This window comes from Pagrus pagrus (assembly GCF_965226575.1).
Source record: "Pagrus pagrus genome assembly, chromosome: 16".
Lineage (NCBI taxonomy): Eukaryota > Metazoa > Chordata > Actinopteri > Spariformes > Sparidae > Pagrus > Pagrus pagrus.
This window is the reverse complement of record NC_140200.1, coordinates 9,544,829-9,557,856: the sequence shown is the minus strand read 5'-3', so window position 1 is coordinate 9,557,856 and position 13,028 is coordinate 9,544,829.

Sequence of the window (13,028 nt, the reverse complement as noted above, 5' to 3'; positions counted from 1 at the left end):
AGAAAGGAATATTAATTGATTAATCAAAGAGCTCCAAATTAAAGGGGGAGTATACAAAGCAGAGGTCTGAAAACCCCCCTCATATTTGATTATGAAGAATGCTGCAGTGTCTTTCACGCGTTTGATAAACAATAAACTGTTTACTGACATCTGACTGTGAAGCTGTTGTTTGAATGTCCTTGTTCTGGAGGTTTTTGCTGTGATTATTGAAATTTTCATCAAATTGTCTTTCAGTATATTGTGATTGAAAACATCCACTTGCTGGCGACATTGGTTTAATAATGTCATCCTTACATTACTCTGAAGAAAAAGTCTTTATTTGTCAGTATGTTGAGATGATAAAGAGGCTCCTCTGTGCTACAACGCTGCACAGACCGAGGCTCTCCAGACTTTACGGTAAAGCTGGAAGTTGCCTGACCACAGATCAGTTCTTCAGGGAGCCACATGTCCCTGTGGGACCGCAGCCATACATTCATCATGCCTGTTTGCCTGTTGTAGAAAAACAAAATCCACATAAATATATGTAAATATAAGTAAACAGAGAGTGAGATCCCTGGAGCCGATAGACTGCTTTGAATTTCATTACGCAACAAGCTGTCCGGCGGTTATAAACGATGCTCATGAAAGAGAAGTGATTGTTCGATGTGATAAAGATGAAATGTAATAGTTTATGCCACCATGAATCTGATTGTAACGTCCACACTATTAGAATGGCTGATAAGAGCATTTATGACTATTTGCTTTGTGTCATAAAGGGAAGTGGGCTGTGTGATTAATATGAGCAGCTGGCTGGCTACAGGTCCAACAGATTGTGTTGTTGCATATAACTTACACAGGCAGTAATGGGCTGGTTTATATACTAAAATGTGAGCTGTCACACAGGTGAGATAAGCAGAATTATGACTAGCACGTTCTGCATTTACAAAGTATAATGTTGGATATGCACGCTGTGTAAATGTAGGTGAGTAATGTTTTTGTTTTCACTGAAGAAATATTAGTTCGGATAGCGAGATGCTATCTGCTCATGTGGTCTATACAAAAGTGTAAAATAGGCTGTTTCCACATTCAAAAAACATATAAATCTTGCTCATAGTTATGCTGCAGGAATGGATTGCACCATAACACTGCCCATTCAATCAATGTATTGGGTCAGCATTTTTTTAGACACTTATATAGCTTATATCATATTTAGTCTATTTCTTCATATGTAGGGAATTCTTGCCAGGGAAACAAAAGGGGAGATTCATCAGTGTTACCCAGGTTTGGGGGGGAGAAGTGAAAAAAGTGTGTAGTGCTTCAAATTTGTTGTGATTTTACTTGATTTAATCGCGGCTCGAGCTGAAAACTACCAGTTAAGCAAGTAGAATGAAAAAAAACTGGAGGCTAGAGGCTACATTAGCCGCTGCTAGCATAATACACCCCAATATCTGACAAAACATACCTGCCAGCATGAGGCTGTGAAAAAGATGGAGGATTTGTCTGCCCTTAACGCAAACGAAAAGTGGGAGTGTTGCATTATGGGTAATGTCAGTACCATTTCTTTGACAAGGAAGAGGAAAACTCGAAATAAAGAGTTGATATCTCCGGTTCTGCTGTATCCATTTTGATGCCTGTTTCCTTAAAACTGCCCATTGCAAGTTCAGTAATGCTAAGAGTGCTCTTTTAAGTTAATTTAAAGGTACAATGTGAAGGATCTATTGGCAGAAATGGATTGAAATATTCATAATTATGTATTATGTTTTTAATATTATGTTTTCATTAATGTATAGTGTAGTATAACTCCTGAAAACAAGAATTGTTGTGTTTTTGTTACCTTAAAATGTTCATGGAGTCCGCCATGTTGCACCGCCATGTTTCTACAGTAGCCCTGAATGGTCAAACCGAACACTGACTCTAGCAAGGGCCTTTCACATTTATGTGTTTTTAGTGGCATCCTATATGCTTGGTGAATTGTATGTAGCGAGATGAGAACTCAACACATCGTATTAAATAGCAATTATAAAGTTGTTTTTGTAAAATGAGCCTGATGAATTACTTGTCATTTAGTACTCAGGGTGACAGTTTGAAAGTCCAGTATGGCCCTCTGAGTGCCAGATTACAAATGCAAATATTTTCTGCAGGGGTTAGAGGCTGTTTGCCAAGGGGTGGGCCCATAAATGTTATGACATCTGAGGATCTTTAAACTATATAAATAATCATACACATGGTCCATTAAAACTGCTGCAAAGAGGAATATTGCACAAAAAAGCTGATGCCTGAGATATGGTAATACAAGTCTTCAAAGATGCAGAAGAAATGTTTTATTTATAATAAATCACTTTTGAAAATGCATACCATCTGGGTTTTATTTGGGGAATTCCAACCTGATGCATAATATTGTTGTGGGAAACAGAAACAGTTAATTTAGCCTCCACGAAGAACCGCATGCACATATTACAGATCACCCGATTCTCATCACGCTTGAACATGCAAGCATCTATAATCAAAACATAATGAAGGTGAAGTCCGAACAAGATGCTGATTTATGCATCCATTAAAGCTCATAATGTGCATCTTTTATGGTTTTTATGCTATAATATGTCAAATTCATTGATTGAATGTTTCTTTATTCCCTTTGTTTGTCTGTAAATAACTGGTATTGTAAACAGGGAGTCCTAATCAGGGCTGACAATCATTCTGCAAATTGTTTTCTTGCTTTATAAAATGTCAAATGTCAAAAAAGTGAAAAATGCCCATCACAGTTTCCTCAAGCCCAGGAATATGTCTTTAAATGTCCAAAACTTCCAATTTAAAATTATATAAAACAAAGGAAAATAGAAAATCCTGACGGTTGAGAAGCTAAAACTGTGGAATACTTCGTCTGTTGATCAACAAATTGATTCATTGACTAAATTGTTGCAGCTCTAGTTGTAATATTAACTTTTCTTAAAATTAAAAGAGCATATAACCAGGATGAATGTGTGCTTCAGCCGCTCTGAACTGAACAAGGTGAATCTGCACCCATGGGATGCTGTTATTGGATGTCCATTTGCCAATACCTGCCAGCATCTCCAGATCCATAATGGCCCCAGTTCATCCTCGATTGTAACGCTCAAACAGGAAATTCTCTAAAAATTGACCACTCATCTTTGGACCCAACCTCCATCTGTTTCACGATCCTGATGTCCCACTGTCAGGGTCCAAGCCTCTCCGTGCCAAACGTATTGACAGCCGTCAATGCTCGACTTGATCAAATGCTACCACAACAGTCAGAGGCCATCAGTGGTCAAGGCATCCTCATCGGCAGGATCCATCGTCTCTATTTACACAGTCCATCCTCTTTAAACTGTGCTATTGATCTTGGCCTAGGTCATGGAGGTTTGGCATCAAGGTAGGGGAGAGGTGGAGGGGTGGTGGATGGGAGAGTGAGGACAGAGGAGGGAGGGAATAAGGACGCAGAGGAAGAGGTTTCCCCTGGGTGTCTCTAGTGCCAGTTTCTTCTTATTTAGCATTTGACCCTGGTCTTGGCTTTACTGCTCAATGCAGCTGCCTTATTTTCAGCATATAGTCAATGGCTGCCAATATTTTGAATGAAGACTTGTCACTGCTCTTCAACAAAAGCTTAAAGATACTCTACACAAACAGCCTTGATCTTTCTGAGGTCAAAGGTTTAATTTTTCCTTTCTTTTCCTACAAACTCCTTTTCTTGATCTCTGTCTGGTCAATATTTGAGTAAAAGACGACGTCCAACAACAGCCCAGTTTCCTGCTTTCCAGATTATGTGTTGCTCTGCACCTCCGCACTCGCAGTTCAATTACGGGCATTTCTCGTGGACGCCTGTTGCTGTCGTTATTTTACTGCTTCGCGCTTCAGCCCATTAGCGACACCGCTGCCAGAGCAGAGCCGATAAACCATCTGGCCAAGCTCCTGAAACAGATAGCAGCCTCTTAATGGAGTGAAAAAGTAAAAGCAATTAATGTCACATTAGCACATCACTAATAAGGCCTGCCCTCCAGTATGCTGCAGCGAGAATAATCGGTTGGTTCAGACTGAGATGCATCCCAACAACCCTCCACTGGTAGCACAGATGAGTCCTGAACGAGGCCGTGTTAGGAGAATCAATTTACACAAATGAACACTTTCAGGCCACCTGGTCATTCGCTTGGAATGTAATGTCAATGTCAAGTTCTTTTTACAATATTATTCAAGCTAGAAATTATGGATTTTCTGGCCTTTTGGGGGGGCGGCACAACAAGCTGTCATAACACTGACATCACCTCATAAAGCTGATACGGTGAATGCGTTAGCAACATCAACATTCATTTGCAGTTGTGTGTCTAAAATGTAATGTTGATGTGATGTTCACTCTGTCTTTTTGTGTATTTGCTCTGTTTTTGGTCTCCACCACCTGCCGAGAAAAATATTTGCATCTCAAGCCGCTAAATGCTCCACGATGATCAACAGCTAGTTGCTAACATTGTCTGTCTGCTGTCTTCTGCATGGCAGGTTCAATTGGTTTACCGTAATTAGTATTTTCAACATTAGCTTAACATTTGCTAATTAGCACTGAACACAAAGATCAGCGGACAGGAATGTCGCTAGTTTTGCCGGCATTTAGTTATAAACCAAAGAATTGGAAACACTGACGTTTTGACCTGATAACTTTAGTTTGACAGTCAGAGGATCATCAAATACAGTTGATGGTAATATGTAACATTTCTGCATCATAATGTCCAACAATGTTCAAACCCAGAGAAACTGGTCAGTTTACTCAAGCTAGTGGTGAAATTTGGTCGCCTGTTGCTACAACATCCGGAGAAACACCATATGATATGTCAGAGTGTGAGGAAGGAAGTTGGCAAACGTGACTAAAAGTAACATGAATTAAACTTTGATATAGTACATTATCTGTTAATATTTCTGCCTGTGTCACATGCATAAACCAAAAAAGTTTACAAGAGAATCTGTGCTGTAGTGTTTCTGCTCCTGGCCCTGCCTGCAAGTTCCTGCTCGGTACAAAGACTTTACATTGTGATGTCACAGATTTTTAAATAGCTTTTTTGGAGAGAGGGAAGTTTTACAAATACAAAACCTTCATAGATCAAACATTCATAACAGAAAGAGACATACGTTTGCAGTTTGAGGTGTGCTGTCAACAGCTTTACAGACTTCTCTTTTCTAATGATGGTGATTTTTTGGAGGATTTTTGGCTGCAAGTGGCCACTTGGCAAGGTTCGAAGCAAAGCACAGCAGCACTGGTGTATCCAGATCTAAAGTACATACTTGGTTGTCAGTGGTGGTTGTTTAACAATGGGGACACCTCCCATGATTTATGCTACTTCACAATGTCATCAGTCTATGTCTGTGCTCCATATTGGCAGCAATTACATACTCTGTGTTTAAAATAAATGAAGAGAAATATGAATTTGGATTTTGAGTCCCATATTGTTGAATATACGAGAAATAAAGCATTTGCTGCTCCTCACCAGCAAAATATCAACACATATTTTTACATCAAATATTACATTTTCTCTGGTGTAAAACAAAAATAGATGTCATGTCTGCGTTCGTATTTTGTCATGGTGGCAGCAAGATGCGGCCATATGGACCTCTAATCTGTGCTGAAATTTGTTCCGAGTAAAACCATAAGATCCAAGCCCTCTTGTTTCCTCTTGAGCACCACAGGCAGAAATCCTTTTATGCAACGTACAATAGATGTCATTCAGCTCTCTATGACAAACATGGCAGCTCCTGTACAGTAGCTGTGTGCGATTCTTACGTCCTCCCTGAACCCCCCACATTGTTGTCGTGACCTCCCCTCACTTTCAGCTCTTGTCTTTGAACTGTAATTCAAACTTCACACAACAGCAGCTCCGTCTCAGGAGCCTTCCCCAAAACAATGCACGTCCTTTCTGGCTTGAATGAGACTCGGGTTTTAAGATCTGGCTTAATTGTTGTCTTTTCCCCGTGTTTAATTATAAAAACACCAAAGCCACTGTCATCACTGCCGTCTAATTCCACCATGTTCCGCTAATTATGTTGTGTTTATAGAGGTTTTTCTGTTGTGGCGTCACACTCATTAACTCAGCGGTGACACTGCCCTTAATTGGATAAGAGGCCATTAAGTCACTTTTCTTTGATTAAAATTATTGCTTCTTTATAAACATCAACCCTGACACTAACTGGTTCAAAGCACATGAAACTAAATTAGACAAAGCTTTCACCATGGCATGTGTGCAAAGTGCTGTATGTTGCCTTTTGTGCTTGTTTTACACTGTAAAAAAAAGTCTGTGCATTTTGTTTTTATTGTTAGTTAGGTGGGTGTTGCATTTCTAGAGTCGAGCTGTAAATCAGGACTGTGATAGGTCATTGTTGGCCAAGAACTTGCTTGGGTACTAACATAATGTTGTGATTATAAAGCTGACAGTTTTACAACAGTATTTTGACATTTTATAAAATAATAATCAAATGTTTCATGGGTGGTATATCATTTTATAACATTAAATAAAGATACAATTATATAATAAGGCCTGTTTATTTGTATTATAGCAGTGTTTGGACATATTTAAAGGTCATTTCATTGTACTTACGCAATTCAGTATCCTTAAATAAACATTAAAAAGCCCCCCAAAAAGATCCATCCCTTTATCCTGATCCACACCAAAAGTTAATATAGCTATACTGGGCTGAGACCCATCCTCCATCCAAGTTTCGTGGACAAACCAACCAACCAACAAATGGACATGGTGAAAACATAACCTCTTCGCTGAAGGGGATTAAAGCTAAAGACTGTATTCTAAGTATTTAAAATTACTGAATTATTAAGAGATTTTATCCAGAAAAAATTTGGTGCCCCAGCTGCCAGAATATTACCATTGTTTTAACAGATATTGTTTTACAGTGTACTTCTATGACAGACATTAGCAAAATGTAAGAAAGTTGCTTCAAATCTTTACATGTATTATCACACATTAGGAAATCATCTCATCACAGCTGCACACAAAGAAAAACCTGCGCACGATGACTTCTTCCGTATCGTGGGGAGATGTGACACTGACTGCTGCATGCTCTTGTTACAGATACAACGCAGCTCTGTAGGTTTAATAAGGATCAGTCTGGAAAGAGAAGCTCTACAAACCTCCAAAATGTCAGACACTGCAGTATCATCACTCACAGTAAATGGGCTTCTTTTCCCAGCGTCTCCTTTTGTCTTTTTTTTGTTGTGATCCTCCTGGGTCCGGAGCACAGCGGTGATGCCGTGAGCTGATATGCAATTATTTAAAGCAGCTTGTAAAATACAAACTCTCAGGTCAGCTGATGTAGCAACAGACTGATGCGTATCTACTGAATTGAATTCAACTTATCTCATTTAAGACGAAGGCAAAACCCACTACGGCTGACCGTGTTGTCAATAGCACTGCCTGCCACCATGTTTTAACATCTCAACGTTAATATCAAGCAGACCTCCATTTAACATGCGGCCCAGCAGAGACAGAAAACAGACTGACACCACCACTGCTTTCCAATCCCCAGTACCCCTGTTCCCATACCCACACATGCCCTCAATTACCCTATGAGCGCCACATGTGCAACATCATTAATAAGATCCACTAATAATGGTGGCGAGCTCCATTGGCCGTGAGTGAGATTTGACTAATTACTGTAATTGTATTGGAGTCATGCTCATTAAATATGAAAATTGTGTTCTTGTGAAATGAATGGGGTTTCATGATCACTCTTGTACAGGACAGGCAAGAAATAAATTAGAGAACACTTTCTCGTTGCGCAATTAACTACAGCACACACAGCTACCTGCCACACCCCGCGGTCTGGTAATATGATGTGTGTGTGTGTGTGTGTGTGTGTGTGTGTGTGTGTGCATGTGTATTTTTGTGGATGTTTGCCAGTTTGCCATTACTTGTTGCTTATGATTCCCTACACACGCTGTATGCATGACCTGCTTGCTCGTGAAACGTGGAAATGTTAATATTGCACGGAGCATATAATTACAATTGTAATTATTTTTGCTTTATTTTTTCTATACAGAAGTTTTTCAGCTACATTTAATTCATTTTTTCATTTGATTTGATATTAGTTTCACATTATATCAACTGTTTTTCCTGGCATGGTTGCAACATATGAATGAACAAGACAGCACCGAAATATTTACATGGACTAAAATCCCTTTAATGCATTTTTATACACTGTTTGAAAAAATGCATGAAAATGTTCTAATGTATTTTTTTTATAGGCTCTGAAAACAAAATACAATCACCCAGAATGTTGAATTCACTGAGATATAAGACAGTTGTTTTTAGACCATTTTGTGCCATTTGCAGATTTTCTTAACTTATTACAAGCAAGAATTAATACATGAATTAAATTATGATCCTATAAATACACACATGTGCTATCTTTGGCATAATTGTAGCAGAAAAGAACCAAACGCAAATTCTGGGCAGGCAAATAGTGGCCCAAAAAGCGCAGTAAAGTGCAGAAAACACAGGCAGGAACGCAGATGAAACATGCAGAAAAAACACAGAGCAAACAACGAACTGACAACTGAGAGAGGGAAAACACATAAATACACAGGAGACTAATCAGAGACAGGTAAAACTAATCAGGGCTACGACAAGGGAGGGGAAACAAGACAAAGACAGGAAGTAACGACACTTAAAAAAAATAAAAGAGGTAAGAATAAAAATGAATCCCTACATCATGTCAATCTTTGCCTATTATCCAGGTGCATTATAATTCATATTATTACAGTGGTCATAACAGAACTTTTTATAAAAGTACTGATAAATCATATTAGTCATTACGGACTATGCTGCCAACTATTAAGTGAATCGCAGACTATTTTAATACTTGATCATTCGGCTTTCAAGAGAAAAATGAATATATTTAATCTTCAACTCATCAACACTTTGTATGTGTTTTAAAAGAATATGCAGTTATGAGTTATTGAAACAATTTTTTCCACAACGCAAGATAAGAAATTAGTGGTGAACAGCTTCCAATCCAAACCGTCTCTGGATGTGCCTGTGACTCTTTACTGTAACTTTTGTTCATACTTCTTTCCATCATCTCTGGGGATTTAAGCAGCTGTCAGGACTCCAGAGCCTAGACGACAGAGTCTGGGAGTGGCTACGTCCCCGAGGAGCAGAGCACCCCCCTCCACCACCACCAGCAGCACCACCCCTCCCCTCTTGTTTCTGCATGCTCAAGTTGTTTGAGAAATCTTGCAATGCAAATGTGGTACTTACCTTTTACCGCCCAGTAACAAAACTGTGTCACACTCGGTGCCTTCCTGCGAAAAGCCCTGATTTTGTCTGAGGAGATATAGAGGTGAGGAGAGGCAGGTAAACAAAGCATAATGTGGAGGTCAAATGCTAATGAGCGCTCCATTTGTTACGTCTGGCTCCCTGCAAAGGCAACAACGTCAGAGGGACCCAGACATAATAAATCATCCAAATAAATAATAAACTTTAAGATTCAGAGAAGACTTCGCTGTATTCCTCTTGCCAGTGAATTTACAGACAAGTCCTGATTCCTCTCATGTGGCCTTAATTTGAATCGTCCCACTTTAGGCTTGAGACAGCAAGATGCTTGCAAGTCCATTTTCAGGCCTAACACCCTCCCATATAATTTCCATCTGCTCACTGGTTAATAGGGTAAGACCAGAGAGAACCTCGCTATGTAACTTGCTTTAGCTGAGATACAGGCCATAATGCTGCAAGACTTGAACAGATGCAATGCCATGCGGGGTTTGCAGCTGTTGCGAGGCCTTAGAAAACCCACAGCTGTCCCCTCTCCGTCTGAGTCCCCGAGTGAAAGGAGACTGAAAGACGGACGTGACTGATGAGGTGGTGAAACACGCGAAGAGGCAGGTGGATGAGGGGTATCACAGGTAGCAGAGTGCACCATTTTAATGCATATCTGATCGTTTGTTTCCACGCCACCGTTACCGAGCCACTGTGCGACCTATAGATGGCGCTCAATTCATTTTGAAAGCACGCTGGCCTTTCTAAGGGCTGTCCATCACAAAGTGCCACAGACTGCACGGTGGTGGGGATGAGCTGCGGAGAAAGGCACCCTTACCTGTCCTTGAGCCAGGCGACAGAGGGGGGAAAAAAAAGAGTAGATTCAGCATGTATGTGCGCTGTAGCCGGGAGCCATAAATCATGACCTTCTTCAATTTACACAGGGAGCATATTGATGGTTTCCTATCTCCTTCACTCACTTTCACCTAGTTACATTGTCTAAGACAACACCACTCCGGGTAACCATGACTGACACTTTACAGCCTATTCTCAGCGGACTCTCACCTCAGCCGCTGAATAATCCTCACATGAGTCAAAGGAAGGAGTGCGAGCGTACGGCGGTGGAGCTGGAGCCGGTGGTGACAGTACAAGGTTGCACTAACAGTGTGATCATAGATTTTCTGAAAGGGGTAGGCAACAAGGTTGGCTGATTAACAGGCCGCAGCGTGACAGTGTCAATGCCCCTTCTGAAGCACAGACAGGCCTGACGACTGGTGACGATTTAAGGAGAATAAAACACGGTTTACAAGACGGGGAAGTCACTCTGAGGACAGTGGGCCATGCCCTAATTCCCTTCGACAAGACTGAAAACAGAGGAAAAAAAATACTCGCAATCCTGTGAGGGTTGAGCTGCAATGATGAGAAGTTCATGAGACGAGAGATTGTGAGTTTTCTTTTGTCTCTGTGCCTCTGTGCAGGTTTTGTTCCTTTATGGTGCACTATGTAGTTTTGTGAAACTCAGAAAAGTAATATGTACAACATAAATTAGATAATAATAAAAACTCATAACATCATTCATGACTGTCCTCATCGGGGAATAAGGTCCCCAGAACGCTGTTTGAAGCTGGAGAGGTGGCTACTTAGAAAGGTGCTGCAAATATAAACAATGAAAAACAGTATGAAATGATGTTGTCCTTTGAGGACAGTTTGTTTATTCAGTGTATTCAGCGATGAAAATCAATCAATGAAGGTTTTTCTCTTTTGTTTAAAATGTCATCCCTAAAACTACATAGTGCACCTTTATTAGCGTCAGATATTTCTCATCTACGGAAGCTTATTGCTGCCACACAAGAAAGAAAGTCGATCAGTATCACATTATAACACAACATTTTTTTCTTATAACATGTTACATACAATATACAACAAGATATTTTCCAACCCAATCGCCGAAATCAGTGTTGCCATAGATTGTTTCTGCCACAGATCCGTTAAAACTTTATGTCTCTTTATGTTGCAACTTTGCTTTTCTTTGGGTTCAATTGTCAGTTTGAACAGCGCTTATGCTCTGGTTAGGTGTAGTTACAAAAACCACTTGGTTAGGGTTAGAAAAACATGTTTTGGCTTAAAACACCTGCTTTGGTCACCACAAACACGGCTACACATGGCCCAACTTCGCGCACAAAAATATGTTTTTTTTTGTTTGTAGCCACAAACACGGGTGGAAATTGTCCCGAGGTCTCCTTAAAAATATCCAGTCATGTTGGAATACCATGGTCCCGTAAACAAATATATCCAGTGGTGTAACACTTACAAATGTTGAAACGCAGACTTGAACTGTGGTCACTTGCTTAGCAGCCTCGTCACCTGCAACTCCACCACCGTCACCACAACCTCCCGACATGAAAGTCAAGTAATAAACATTTAATCTGAACGTGATATGACACGTTTTGTGGAAATGTTAGTACAGTACGTAGCCTATGACATGTACAAATTTGATCTTTGGTTTGCAGAAACGTTAACTGCTAACATTTAATCCTGGCGACTGTGCTGTTATTTTCACATTGTTACGAAATACGAAATGTTGTTAATATTATGTGCAATAATACGTGTATATAATGTATACAATGTGAATTAAATTTGCTCCGACATGACATATTCACCTATGTAACGTAATAATTGTTAAAACATAAAACGTTTCATGTTATAACAAGATATTTTCTCGTCATGACAAGATACTTTCCTGTTATATTATTAGGTTATAATGAGAAATATTTTACGTTACAACAATAAGCTATCACATTATAATAACATTAAAAATAAATGTCTTTAAAAAGAAAGTTTAATTTTACAATAATATCAGTTATTAAATTATAAAGTTTCACGTTATGATGAGATGAATATAAAATTGCTAAAAAAAGAAGTTTGTACGTCGTATTCACATGAAAATGTCTTGTTATAACAAGCAAAACCTGTTGTTATAACAATTAACTTTATGTTATAACGTGATACTGATCAGTTTTTCTTCTTCCGGTGTGGTACCACTACACTGCCGTACTCAGCGCTCTTTAAGTGTCAAAGGATAGCACCTATACATTCACTACACTAACATACTGGTAATGCTGACGCACTGTGCAGAACAATCCACAAGTTAATACACATCTGTTATTTCCAGCAATAATATGGAGTGGCGGGCGTAGCCGTGCCAAGAGAATAAATAAAAAATGAAAAAGTGACAAGCCCATTTATATGTTTAATTCAATCTTCTGTTGAGAGATCTCTTCGCTGGACATCATAGTTGATTTTGTTTAGAGGAATGGTTTGTGGCAGCCTGATTAAACACAGACTTACTCCCCCAACCCCCCATACTGGCTGAAGTTGAAAGCCCAGTAAATGAAATGACTTCCACAGGATTGCACCACAAAGGAAGGGAGTGTGTCAGATGTGCATTCAGCCAGTGTTGTAGCCAACACAAGGTCAAACGGGACATTGTGTAGACAGCTAACCAACTGACAGTCGGGGCAGGAGGATGCCGTTACACCCCAAGGCACTGTCTTGCTAAATGTACAAGTGCACACAGACACACACATGCACATACATGATTGGTCATGCTAGGGACTGTTTGACTGTACAACTCTTATCCTGAGATCAGGACCGGGCTGTACTGTAACAGTAAATATAGATGCCTCCACTGAGAGCATGAAATTACTTTTACTGTTATATTATTTTGTTGATATTCATTGAATAAGAATCTGATTGTTCAACAACGTATTCAGATGATTGAGAAGC